Source organism: Lampetra fluviatilis, chromosome 8, assembly GCF_964198595.1.
Source record: "Lampetra fluviatilis chromosome 8, kcLamFluv1.1, whole genome shotgun sequence".
Classification (NCBI taxonomy): Eukaryota; Metazoa; Chordata; class Hyperoartia; order Petromyzontiformes; family Petromyzontidae; genus Lampetra; species Lampetra fluviatilis.
Window position 1 is genome coordinate 7747357 of NC_136282.1, and position 13981 is coordinate 7761337.

The 13981-nt window shown below is 43.4% G+C and overlaps 1 protein-coding gene and 1 long non-coding RNA gene across 2 annotated transcripts in view; one reads left to right on the forward strand and one right to left on the reverse strand.

The window, feature by feature from the left end:
• LOC144933817 (uncharacterized) overlaps nucleotides 1–4429 on the forward strand; it is a 28554-nt gene extending 24125 nt beyond the window's left edge. The window contains exon 3 of the long non-coding RNA XR_013637095.1: nucleotides 4391–4429. This is a non-coding gene — a long non-coding RNA (uncharacterized LOC144933817). The remainder of the gene's footprint in view (nucleotides 1–4390) is intronic.
• The window catches only part of SYT12 (synaptotagmin 12), an 80327-nt gene that overhangs the window by 64133 nt on the left and 2213 nt on the right, over nucleotides 1–13981 (reverse strand). The gene's annotated exons all lie outside the window — the stretch shown is intronic.

The following is a 13981-nucleotide window of genomic DNA, read 5'->3' on the forward strand; positions in this document are numbered from 1 at the left end:
TGCTCACTACTAACCAGAAATAAATTCGGTTTTCAGGTGCCTTAGCACAGCGTGCTCACTACTAACCAGAAATAAATTCGGTTTTCAGGTGCCTTAGCACAGCGTGCTCACTACTAACCAGAAATAAACTCGGTTTTCAGGTGCCTTAGCACAGCGTGCTCACTACTAACCAGAAATAAACTCGGATTCCAGGTGCCTTAGCACAGCGTGCTCACTACTAAGCACTGGGCGACCACTCCAGCCCCATGTTGCATTTACCCATTTGTAAAAAAAAATAACATGTTCTGGCCTAATTCTAGATTTGAAGCTTTCGTGACTGCAAGGATTCATATTCTTAGGTTTTTTTCGGTAAAGTCACGTAGGTAAAAAATTTAAATGAATAAAAGTAAAATAAAAAATAAAAATAAAATTAAAATCACGACGTTTCGGAGGCAACACAAGCTTCCGTCTTCAGGTGGAACAGTCACAGCACGATACAGCACGATACAGCTATCGTGCTGTGACTGTTCCACCTGAAGACGGAAGCTTGTGTTGCCTCCGAAACTTCGTGATTTAATTTTATTTTTATTTTTTTTATTTTACTTTTATTATTTTTTTTTACCTACGTGACTTTACCGAAAAACCCTAAGAATATGTTCTGGCCTTTGATCCTTTGGAGTATGAACACTATGTAACACAATTTTTGTTCCTGGGTAATAAGTGTTATTTCGTAATTGCTTATACCTCAAAAGTATAGAAAATGGATATTATTCCCCACAAACTTTACTTTGGTGACCAGGACAGTGATATTTAGAAATGTACCCATTTCAATGAGAAAACGGGCGAATGTGTGTCTTTTCGTTCACAAAGTCAGAAAACAACATATGCATCAAAATTAACATGTATTTATACTAAAGTAATACAAAAATGACTACAAAAGATTTAGAAGTGAGTAATTTTTCGAGATTTACGATTATACTGTAAATCACTTTCACGAATCAGCCCCCTGTTATACTGTCCTTGGTAGCGCCGTTCAAAGTCCAGTATATCTCTATTGGAAGAGCTCGCCTTGCTCCTCCGAGTATGCTCCCATGTTCTCCTTGAATTTATCAAGATGAGCATCAAGGATATGGTCTTTGAGGGACATCATACAGCCCATTGTGCCGTAGTTCTCCACCAGAGTCTCAACCAGCTCCACATAGTTTTCGACCTTGCGATTGCCCAGGAAGCCACGAACCACTGCAACAAAGCTGTTCCAAGCCGCTTCCTCCTTACTAGTGAGCTTCTTGGGGAATTAATTGCACTCCAGGATCTTCTTTATCTGTGGTCCAACGAAGACACCGGCTTTGACCTTTGCCTCAGACAGCTTAGGGAAGAAGTCTTGAAGGTACTTGAATTATAAGAATTAGAATTCTTATGACAATAATGTATATGCTTATGATCCATCATTATCTCAATGACCATCTCCATTTCCATTATCCATCATCACCTTCATGAATGATCATTATCATCCACCACGATCATCATCATGAATCATCATCATTACCAATCACTATCAGCATCAGCCATTATTATACATCCATAATATAGGTTTTTGGGTCAGATTGCGTTATTTATAAATGTGTCGTAACCCTCCACCACCCTACACGGCCAACCAGTAAAAAATGTGTCACGTTTTTCAAAGGAAAAAATAATTCACTTCTTTAGCCCACCGGTGTGCTGAAGAGAGAATCAACAGCATTTTGAAATTTGAGTAGTACGACGTTTCGCTGATAATTACAATCAGCTTCATTGGGCAAGAATGGTGAAGCTCTCCTGTTGCTTCCGGTCTTAAATAGAGCAGCATCAGGGTGACGTCATCATTTTTTACTGTTTGGCCGTGTCGAGTGGTGGAGGGTTACGACACATTTATAAATAACGCGATCTGATCCAAAAACCTATATTATGAATAATATTGGTCGCGAAAGCCTACGTGTTAAATTATTATACATATTTTTCCCCGATCCAAAACGATCGTTATCCATCATCACCCATTATTGATAACCAATGTGCAGTGTATTGGACAGGTGAAATTGATCCACTCTTACCTGCGCCTATCATCTCTGCTTTAATTGTCTTGTCCCATTGAGGTGCGAACTCTTTGCACTGCCGATAACATCCCTGGTTTTGTCCAGCAGTCGCTGTCCCGGCTCGTGATGCATCCTACTAAAGTCTCCTTGTTACCTTAATTATATCTGTGAATGGCATGGCTCTGTTATTTCCCATCTGCTCTCTGACTCTTGTGCTCTGGCCTTGGCTTGTTGTTTCAAGTGTACCAATTTAAATTGGTTTACATCCAGGGCTGGACATTGCCCAGTTCTGTGCAGGGCACTGACGCAGCACATCTCATCAAGTGTCTATCTCTCTCTCTGTGGCTGTGGCTACTAGTCGTGCACCAATTCCATTATATTAGCGACTTGGAAAATATTCAGTGACAAATTATGCCCAACTTAAATCTTGCATTCAGCTCTTCTCTGCCATTTTGTGTTTGAGGATGGCTGTTACAGCAAAGGCAAAAAAATCGCAGAGAGTGGAGGAGGTCACGATTACTCAGCAATGAGCAGAGTGACTCACGGGCCAAGATTTTGACCCATGTGTCACCTCGAGCAGAACGCATCAACACTTTTGCACGGACCCCAATAGGAGTGCTCATTGTAAACATGCAATTCCCAGGCAGAATATCCATACAGAATGTGCTGCATTGCTTTAAGCAGCCAGCTCTGCTTCCATATGCATCACGTTTTTATCCGATGAATACTGCAGTGCTTACGGACGCATTCTCTACCACGGGAACATCGGCATGTTACAAACACATTGCTTTATGTGTTCATATTTACTCATTTTATACTTACATTCTATTTTCATCAAAGTAGCAGGTTTATACCTTATTCATGCACGCTCTCTCCTCTGGGTGAGGAGGATTTTACCTCGCTGGGCTGGTGGCCATCCCGATGTGTGCAGAATGTGCACAGGAATGGTGGTGTCATCTTGACATTTACCAGGTCAGGTCCCACTGAGCTATATAGCTCTTTTTCAGAACCGACCTGGAAATCACAAATGATAGCTCAACGAAGTGGCTAATCATGTGGACATTTATAGCAGCCAAATACTCGAAACGCAATTTTTATAAATGTGGAGGGAAAACCTGGAGGATCCGGATAAAAACCCACGCGAAAACGGGCAGAGAGAGAAAGAGACACGCAAACTCCAAATATACAGGCGTCAGGGTCGGGATCGAACCCATGTCCTCCTGCATACCAGGCCAGGGAGTTGACATCTCGCCTCCGTGGCGCCCCCTCTTATACATTTTCCACACACCAATATATATATTAATTTACAGATACGAAAGCAAGCTGTAGAAGCCCTTTCCAGTATGAATCGTCTTCTCAACCAAAATCCCCTTTACACTGCGTTTCATTTGTATGAGTGCTGAGCACACGTATGGAGAGATATAATCAATGCGGCGCTCCCAAGGTATTTTTTTTACCCAGTTCAAATGTCACGGGTTGTACACAGCTCATCATCCCTGGGTTTCATCCGGTCAGCATGAGCCCTTATTAAACTATATGACTGAAGTAAGTGACTGACTCACAGGCACACGCTCCTCATATATATTATTAATCTAGAAGTATATAAATCGTATTAAAACATACAATGGACATTCCTTAGCTATGGATCTATACCGATGTAGTTGCACATTATATATCCACTGGAAAAAAATACAGTGCCTGACATCCTAGAACAACGTTTAGGCATATAACATTCCAAAAATATAAGCCTTTGTTGCGTAGAAATTAGAGAAACCCTCCCCCAGCAAAATGCGTGCTGCATACGCTTAACACGGGCCCGCTAAATCGCGCCGCAAATCTTCTTGGTTCTTTCGGTAAAGTCACGTAGAATGGAAATAATAAAATAATAAAAATAAAACATAATAAAATAATTCTCACGACGTTTCGGTCACAACGCAAGCAGCCGTCCTCAGGTGGAGAACAGGTCTGTCGAGAAGACAGTCTGAAGACAGAGTCTTGCGTTGTGGCCGAAACGTCGTGAGAATGATTTTATTGTTTAATTTGTATAATTTTTTTTCCATTCTACGTGACTTTACCGAAAGAACCAAGAAGATGAATCCCTGCAGTCACGAAAGCTTTAAATCGAAATCGCGCCGCAAATGTTTATCACAATTTAGAAACAAAAACAGAAAGCCTCGCCATCCTCTGACCCCCCCTTACTGCTCGCACACACAAAGGCAGCCTTCACGCTGCGTTCTGACACCATTGCCCAAGATGACAGATGCATCAGCTCAGGGTAAACTGCACCCCCACCTCGCTCTCTCGCACCACCACCACCGAACCCTCCATCCTTGTCCCAGCAGGAAGATTGAGGTGCCATCCCCCATGGCAGTGTACGGACGGGAACAAAAAGGCTCGGATCGACGGCCGATGCAAGGTCCGTTCTAGCGGAACAGAATTGCGACGTAATTCACAGCCGCAATCCTCACCCCCCCCCCAACGTTGTCTGTGGGGGGGGGGGGGGGGAAACCCGAACCCCATCACCGCCTTTGCCCCCGCGTGTATTAATCGAGGATCACGCTGCAAGATGGGATCCCTGCAGAGGATTCATATTTGTGTGTGAAGCCACGGCGTCCTCTTCTTGGTTCTTTCGGTAAAGTCACGTAGAATGGAAATAATAAAATAATAAAAAGAAAACATAATAAAATAATTCTCACGACGTTTCGGCCACAACGCAAGCAGCCGTCCTCAGGTGGAGAACAGGTCTGTCGAGAAGACAGAGTCTGAGGACGGCTGCTTGCGTTGTGGCCGAAACGTCGTGAAAATTATTTTATAATGTTTTATTTTTATTATTTTATTATTTCCATTCTACGTGACTTTACCGAAAGAACCAAGAAGATGAAAGCTTTAAATCGAAATTTTATCCACGGCATCGTGTTTGTGTTTGTTGCCTCTCTGTGAGCGCCTTGCCCCAAAAGTCTGTTCAAGGCTATTCGGAGTATCTTTGTCTTTGTAGGGAGCGGTGGTTGTAGTGGTTAGCGCGCTGCGCTACGAACCTGGCGACCCGAGTTCGATTCCCGCTCACGGCCAGCACCAGTGACGAGTATCTGAACTTGTTCTGGGCCTCGCCTAGGTCGACTCAGCCTCAAATTAGTACCCGGTGCGGTGTGTTAAACATCGCCACTAGGGAGATAAAGGCGGCCGGGCGTGGTGCTGGCCACCCACCCCCTCGTGTACCACGGTGCCGGCCTTCACAGGTGCTCGCTAACAGCACTTGCCCCAACAGTCTGTTAAGGCTATGTCGGAGATGGCTGTCTTTGTCGTATGTGTATCACAGTTTACACACAGCGCCCGGGGTCTGTCCTGTGGCAGGACTTCTCCCATGCAGAATAAAAACATAAATTGTGAATCATTGTCTTTATTTTCTCTCTGGTTGTGTATAAGTCAAACGGCATCATAGGTGGCAAATCTGCTCGTTACCTTGTGGCAGCCTTGGTTGCCTTGACGCACGCATAACCTGGCAGGTTCGTGGCGAACGGAGGCTGTCCGTGTAATGTCTAAGTGGGGAGTGCAGTTGTTCTGAAGTTAATATCTGACCGTGATGCACAACGATTACTGGGAGATGTTGGAAGCACGGAACCGGGACATTTCCATTGTGGTCAACATCAGCTCTGGAAAGAGAAAAGCTGTCTGAGCTTAGTTTCTTACCACGCAGCTCGCATATATACTGTGTCAGCCTTAATAGGTGCTCGCTAACAGCTGCTGCCCCAACGATACGTCATACCAAATGGAGGGAAGAGTTAGCTGCTTCTTTGTTTTCATTCTTGACATCATGATGCGGTCCTGTCCCAAAATATAACTGATGCTGAGTCTGCACTGACTCGATTCGCTAGACCAAAACACCAAAAAACGGGAAAATGCTAACTTTATTCAAGAAAATATCTGCACACTTATTTACGAAAAATATTAATATATTTGACTCTTTCTGGCAGTAAAGCAAGTGTTAAGATGTTCGAACACCAAATAGATACCCTTTGTAGGGGTATCAAGTCTGCATTAACCGCACGTGCTTGTGTTGAACATGCAAATAAACATGCTCTGATAATATATATGTGACACTGTCTAAGTTGTCTTGTTGTTGTTGTTGTTGTTGTTGTTTGACTTGCATCCCACTGGGATTCTTGCACACAGCGTTGGTGTACGGTTTTTTTCTGCAATATTTTGCTGTCTTTTCTTGAATTTTCTGTTTGCACTTAGTCACATATTCACTTTAAGATGGTTTTTGTTCATGTTTTAGTTTTTTGTTTGTAGCGGTTGCACCCGATTCAAGAGCCGAATGGCTCACAGGGCTATACCAAATAAATGAACTTGAACTTGATTGGCCATCCAGAAGGCTCTCTCTGGTGTAGGCCAATCAGTTTCAAAGACAATGGAAATATTTTCGGACGATGTTTGCATGTGTGATTAATGCAGACTTGGTTCTAGATTTGAAGCTTTCGTGACTGCAAGGATTCATATTCTTAGGTTTTTTCGGTAAAGTCACGTAGGTAAAAATTTCAAATTTTCATTAATAAAAGTGAAATAAAAAATAACATTTAAATCACGACGTTTCGGAGGCAACACGGAAGCGTGTGTTGCCTCCGAAACGTCGTGATTTTGATTTGATTTTGATTTTACTTTTATTAATTTTTATTTTTATTTTTTACCTACGTGACTTTACCGAAAAAACCTAAGAATACAGACTTGGTTCCTTGCAAAAGGTTTTTATTTGGTGTTTGAGCATCTTAACACCTGTTTTATTGCCAGGAAAGGGTAAAACCTATTATTCTTTTCCGTACTTTGATAATGCCAAAAAAAGGTCCCATCAATCACGTCTCTCTGCACGTGTTTCTGTGAATGGATAAAATACGCTCGGATTCACGAACACCACCAGTCCGCAGGGGCATTGTTGAAGTCTGAACTCGGTGTTGTGTCGGGGGGCCCTCAAAACATGAACAGTGAGCGATCTGGCTTTAAAATAAAACCCCGCAGCATTACAAGAAAGAGACAGATTGTGCGAACACAGCGCACACAGGGAATGGTTGCGTGTTCTCTGTATTGCTTTTCGGTTTCGTGGAACTTTGTTGCACAGAATGTCTTGTTGGGAATTCATCATTTAATATCTCAGGGGGAGGTGTTGTTCCCTAAAGTCTGTCGTCCTTGTGTTGCCACTTAAACACACACTTTTGAAGACATTTTATAATTGTTTTTTTTTAACCACGTGTGTTTCAGCGACATGTTTCACGATGTTTTTTTTTTCTCTAGTACAAGCTTATTTCCCAATTGTGTCGTTTCGTGGATTTTCGCACACCGTGAATCCTCAGAAAGCATCCAAGTGAGTCATGCCCTCTGCAGCGCAGAACCGCTTAGCTAACAACACAACCAGCACGACGCAGCTCTACACTCTTACCGAGACACATATGAAGGGCGGCATTGCCGCACGAGGAGGTGGTGTGGCCATCGAAATGCCCGGCCGTTGTGCTGATTTTGTTTACACATTGCACCAGCTACTTATTTAAGGCTGAGCCGACCTAGGGGATGCCCACGACCAAGTGAAGATATACGACAACACAGATGTTGGCCATGAATGGGAATTGTACTTGAGTAGCTGGATTGTTAGCGCATGCGCTGAACCACTGCGCCACCGCTCCACCCAGCACAGAGCCAACCAGCACACGTCAGTCAGCACGTTAGATGTGTTTGTCGTCTGGAGAGCAAGCAGCACATTCATTTACATCATTTCGATTTAAAGCTTCTTTCGTGACTGCAGGGATTCATCTTCTTGGTTCTTTCGGTGAAGTCACGTAGAATGGAAATAATAAAATAAAAATAAAAATATTAATAATAAAATAATTCTCACGACGTTTCGGCCACAACGCAAGCAGCCATCCTCAGGTGAAGAACAGCGTCTGTCAAGGAGACGGCTGCTTGCGTTGTGGCCGAAACGTCGTGAGAATGATTTTATTATGTTTTATTTTTATTATTTCATTATTTCCCTTCTACGTGACTTTACTGAAAGAACCAAGAAGATGAAAAATTTCCATCATTTTGGAGAGACAAAAACGCACTCCAGCAAGTGACATTGTGGTAAGCATTGTGCAGCTGTAACGGTTAACTGCACGTGTGTATTGTCAATCGTGCATTCTGCTCTAGCTCTCAACCCATGGATGTGTGAGGTGGAGGCTGTGATGCACATCGCAACATTGAATGTAAGAATTTGGAGTGGGGGGCTGAGCCCGCACCCCCCAACGCCCCCCCCCCCTCCCACGTCCAGCTGGCACGTAGCGGCCTTACGGTGTCATTAAAATAAAACAAGTAAAACCGTTCCCTCCTAAGTTCCATCTTCGTTCACGTGGATCTTTTAAGATTCAAAAGGGACTCTCTCCTTATAGCTAGTGCTTAAGCTATGTTAAGCAGAATAGGAATGTATTAACATCCAGGGGAATGTCTATTTCACATATATAATTATTTCACACCTTTCTAGCGGCGTGATATTGCGTGTCTGCAGAGGCTGCTGATTTTTTTTTTAAACTTTATTTGAACTCTTTCAGCTGGCGTGCTTACAATTAATTAGTGTGTAAGTAACTCTGTAGCTTCCTGGCTAAGAGACGAAAGCCACCGTGGGATAATGTTGCACATTCTTGCCTTCCAGTTATGATTGAAACACCAATAGCCACTCTACAGGGGTTAATTGCAGCATGCATATGGTACGATGTCATTATCACAGGACAAAATGTGTAACCTCAGGCTAACATAACCTAACGCTAACCATTATCACAACCTTAACCCCCAACTCCTACCATATCATCATGAATCAGCACGACAATTACAAACTGATAATTACATGCGATCAAGTTGTGTAATTAAGCCCTGATGAGAAGGCATCAAAATAAATTGGTGTAAAGATGTTTGTTCTTTCCACACAAATAGATCAACGAATGTGAACTCACACGGGACTTTCTGTACCACGCACGCCTGAAGCTGACACTACTGCCAGAATATCATTGTGAAACATGGCACTGTCGTTTAAAAAAGAAAATCGGACAGCCGAGGAATCACTGATCAGTTCTCAAGCCGCGATCAGCCATCGGTGATGTTGTCGCAGTCCGATATAATCGTATTACAGCGTCTTCCATCGGGATAGTACACTACTAAACAATTTTTTTTATTTCGATTTAAAGCTTTCGTGACTGCAGGGATTCATCTTCTTGGTTCTTTCGGTAAAGTCACATAGAAGGGAAGTAATAAAATAATAAAACTAATAAAACACAATAAAATAATTCTCACGACGTTTCGGCCACAACGCAAGCAGTCTGAATGACTCTGTCGCCTCGACGGACTTGGTTTTCACCTGAGGACGGCTGCTTGCGTTGTGGCCGAAACGTCGTGAGAATTATTTTATTGTGTTTTATTATTTTTATTATTTTATTACTTCCCTTCTACGTGACTTTACCGAAATAACCAAGAAGATGAATTTTTTTTTAATCAGATGAGACCCACTGAGTGATATAGCCTCTTTTTCAGAAGCGACCTGGCCACAAATGATAGCTCAACGAAGTGACTTATCACGTGGACATTTATAGAAGCCAAATACTCGAAACGCATGTTTCTAAATGTGGAGGGAAAAAACAGAGGACCTGGAGAAAAATCCACGCGACCACGGGGAGAACTTGCAGACTCCAAATATACAACAGGCGTCAGGGTCGGGATCGAACCCACGATCTCCTGTACACTATGCGAGGTAGTTTAGGACCCGCCACCGTGACAACCTGCCATGTGCTATAATAATGGCGCGAACATGATATGATGTGCTCACGATTTGATTTGCTTAGCTGAGTGGGACATGGGGAGATGAGCATTGCATTGGCCAGTGTTCGCTCGTGCTCACAATCACAAACTCAGCGGTCTTGGCTGTTGGTGCTCTCCCTGCTGCTCACTGCTCCGAGGACTCTCACACGTTCTTCCTCATCGACCCTGTTCGAATAATACTTGACTCTTGGCTCAATGAGGATGTCTGGAAGGGCGAAGGTTAGCGTTAGAGATGTTCAAAGGGAGTTTGGCTGCGTGCGCAAATGGATACTTATCATAAAACCCAAACGGGCATCCCAGAGTTTTGACTTTATATAGCAACTGAGATGCAAAGAGCTCATCCCAGCCCTCTGACTTCAATCAATATTACGGTCTCTTCTCATATAACGCGGTAGTAGCGTTCCTGAAGAACAGTCCGCACATGAGATGCGCATGCAGGCTGAACAAAGACTGAGGCGCGTGGGTAGCGTCTTGAAGGATCCAGCAGCATCCCCAATGCCTCGTGTGATACTACGCCGAGGCAGCCGTACAGTCGCTTGTTTCTACTCGCGCGACGTAGTTCCGTTCACTGAATCACGTGATATCCAATTCGCATCCGCGTTAGGATAAAATGTCTTCCCTAATACATTCATCGCGTTCTATCCAATTCGCGTTATGAAAACAACACGCATGATAGGAGAACAGAAGACTGTTTGTAATTTCAACAACAGCAGGTACAGGAGGCAACATACTGCGGGTAAACGACGTCGTCCCAACAACCAGCACCAACACACCTGATCAGTGTGATGAAGTATAGTCTAACTATGCCAGTCAAACACTTCCACTCAAACACTCCCACTCAAACACTCCCACTCAAACACTCCCGGTCAAACACTACCACTCAAACACTCCCACTAAAACACTCCCACTCAAACACTCCCACTCAAACACTTCCATTCAAACACTCCCACTCAAACACTCCCACTAAAACACTCCCACTCAAACACTCCCACTCAAACACTTCCATTCAAACACTCCCACTCAAACACTCCCACTCAAACACTTCCATTCAAACACTCCCACTCAAACACTCCCACTCAAACACTCCCACTCAAACACTCCCACTAAAACACTCCCACTCAACCACTTCCATTCAAACACTCCCACTCGAACACTCCCACTCAAACACTCCCACTCAAACACTCCCGGTCAAACACTCCCACTCAAACACTCCCACTCAAACTCCTCCCCCCCCCTCGCACGACCCACACAGCATGAGGTCGCCACCATCAAGCATGACAGTAATATTCGTATGCAGTACTTACTGAATGCAGTTATTAGAATAATAGTTTTTTTTACACTTATTTAGTCATATACTGCACATTTTTTCTTAGGTGTGATTTTTAAAAAAACTTTTACTTTCATCGTCTCTACGCACAGCTCAATTAGATGAAGTGATGAGAGAAGTAGAGGACCACCGTATATCGTACTGCCTTTAAAAAAACGTGCACTTTTTTGTATTATCGAGGGTGGGATGAATGATTTACAGAGGAGTCGAATGCTTTGTCTTTGAATCAAAAATAGTTGCAGGATTCGAGAGTACTTCGAACAGAGTTTCTCAATGAATATTTCAGGATCGACGAAAGGTCATTGAATTAGAGGCCCGTAGCAACGAGACACGGACATGTAAAAGTAGAGCGACGTGTACGAAGGCATTGGCCAACTTTTAAATGAGGGCAAATGCAAGAAAAGAAAAAAAAACCTCAAAATCGTGACAGTAACGGTTAAGGTAGGTGAAAGGGGAGCAGGGATCAGGAGACGATTGGCGAACGTGGCATTGGAGAGATGAACGAGAGAGTCGCAGCGGGCAGGAACGGCAAAACAACACGCAGCTTTCTAAAAAATAAATATTTGAAGTGGACATGCATGAGCCCAAATGGAGAAGCTATACATTAAATTGACTTGCTTCGTACTGACAAACCCCAAGTCGTCGGGGATGTCTCTGTCCCAGTAGCGCAGTAACGACATTATCGGCTCAAGTGGTGCGGAAATCGGTCAGGTGGGGCCCTAATATTTGATTTGTCTCGCAGGGTCACACCAAGGCTTGTTATTGTATATCGAGGTTCCTCTTGCCTAATCACATCGTTACGCTCACGGTCTCGAATATGTAACGCGGTAGAGGCGCTCCGTCTTCGCAAAATAGTTTTTGTTCTTTTTACATTGTTGTTGAAAACAAGGTCGTAATTATAATATATATTGGGGGACACACATCCCCTCCAATATTCAAATATGGTTAAAATGTCCCCCCCCCCAATATATTGCTATAAAATAGATTTCTGTTTATATGATTGTGGTTATGGTTATACTTTATAAATCCCTAATCTCTGCCATTACATACAATGAAACAAGAAACGGTAAAAAAAGAAAAAAAACAGAGCAATGTAATACAATACATAACGACACCATCACTTTATATCGCAAGCATTGTATTTTTTCGATTTAAAGCTTTCGTTACTGCAGGGATTCATCTTCTCGGTTCTTTCGGTAAAGTCACGTAGAAGGGAAATAAAAAAATAATAAAAAGAAAAAATAATAAAATAATTCTTACGACGTTTCGGCCACAAACGCAAGCAGCCGTCCTCAGGTGAAACAGGTCTTTCCGACAGACCTGTTCTTTATTTTATTATGTTCTATTTTTATTATTTTATTATTTCCCTTCTACGTGACTTTACCGAAAGAACCAAGAAGACATTGTATTTTTGTTGTCATTCAAGAACCCAGAATGCAGTGGGAATTTCAAAAGGAGGGAAGGAACAACAACACGCACAACGTATAACAGGCCACGCGTTAATGCATCATCAAAATTCGGGCACGAACCAGGGCATCCGCACTCGCTGCCCAACGGTGGTCGGGGGTGACGATCGGCAGCAGTGTTTCAGGGGAAGTTGGAGAGAATTGGTGAAAGGGGAGGGGAGGGAGTCAAACAGAACCAAAAATAAAATAACACAAACGCGATGCCCACGTTTGTCACTCTTGTTATCTCCCAGGAGCAACTGTCACCATGACGACACCACCGCTTTTAATAACCCTGCCACTCTTTGTTTCAACCACTATCATCTTATGCACGATTTTTTTTTGTAATAATTGTACATAATTAGTGGACATCTGCGACCGCTTCGCGGCTCGTCGGAATTCCTTCAGTCGACATAAAAATTCTGATAAAGATTCTGAGAAAATTGTTGTGGAGCGTCGCGCCTCGGATTAAGACGCCGTACACATCTATACGAGATAAGATATAAATAGACGAGTTGAAGAAAGACGGTCGGCCCGAGGCAGGATAAACGCCGCGACCGTGGCTATGCAGGACGAAGAAACGGACGAGTGCTGATGGGGCCCCTTGCCAGAAGACAAAGAAAGGTCTCCCAGCAGTCGATTAAATCCCCACCCAGGTGGCAGCTCCCGTTGTGGCAGCAATTGGGATGGCGCTGATCCGAATAAAAGCCTCCTCCAGCGCTCGCTTCCCGAGGGGGACGGCCTCCATGGACCCCGGCATCAGCGAAATAAACCCCGCGGCGGCTGCAGCGCTCAGCGGGACATCAGCACAACAAATTCGTGGCCATGTTCCCCGTGGAATTTTGTGTATAGCAACTCGATACACCTTTTGGTTCGTTGCGGTTGCTGGTTGCTGAAAGATGACACGGAGCGTTTTGTGCTTATTGCAAGCGCGCGTGTAATGGAGTGAGCGTGTGGCTCAAAGTGATAAATCGATGCAGATTTTATTTCTAACAAAGTGAGAAGGAACTGAGACACCGGTTTACCTGCATGCCTAGAAAAATTCCAATCAATCCAAACATGCCCTCTAATTATGCATCTTTTGCATAAAAAAAAACCCGAGTTTAATTTGAAAAGCCCACGAAACCATTTATGTACATATATCTTTGGTTCAGAATAGAATGATACCTTGTGCACATAAAAAAGGCTAAAATAATAAGCGACATGCTGAGGGAGAGGGAAGCAATGGCTTACTATACGTTGTTGGATTTAATTGCTTTGGATTTTTTTATTGATTGTGCGAATATTCCACGTGGCCAAATGGAAATGGCATTGTGCGCTGAATTTCGGAACAA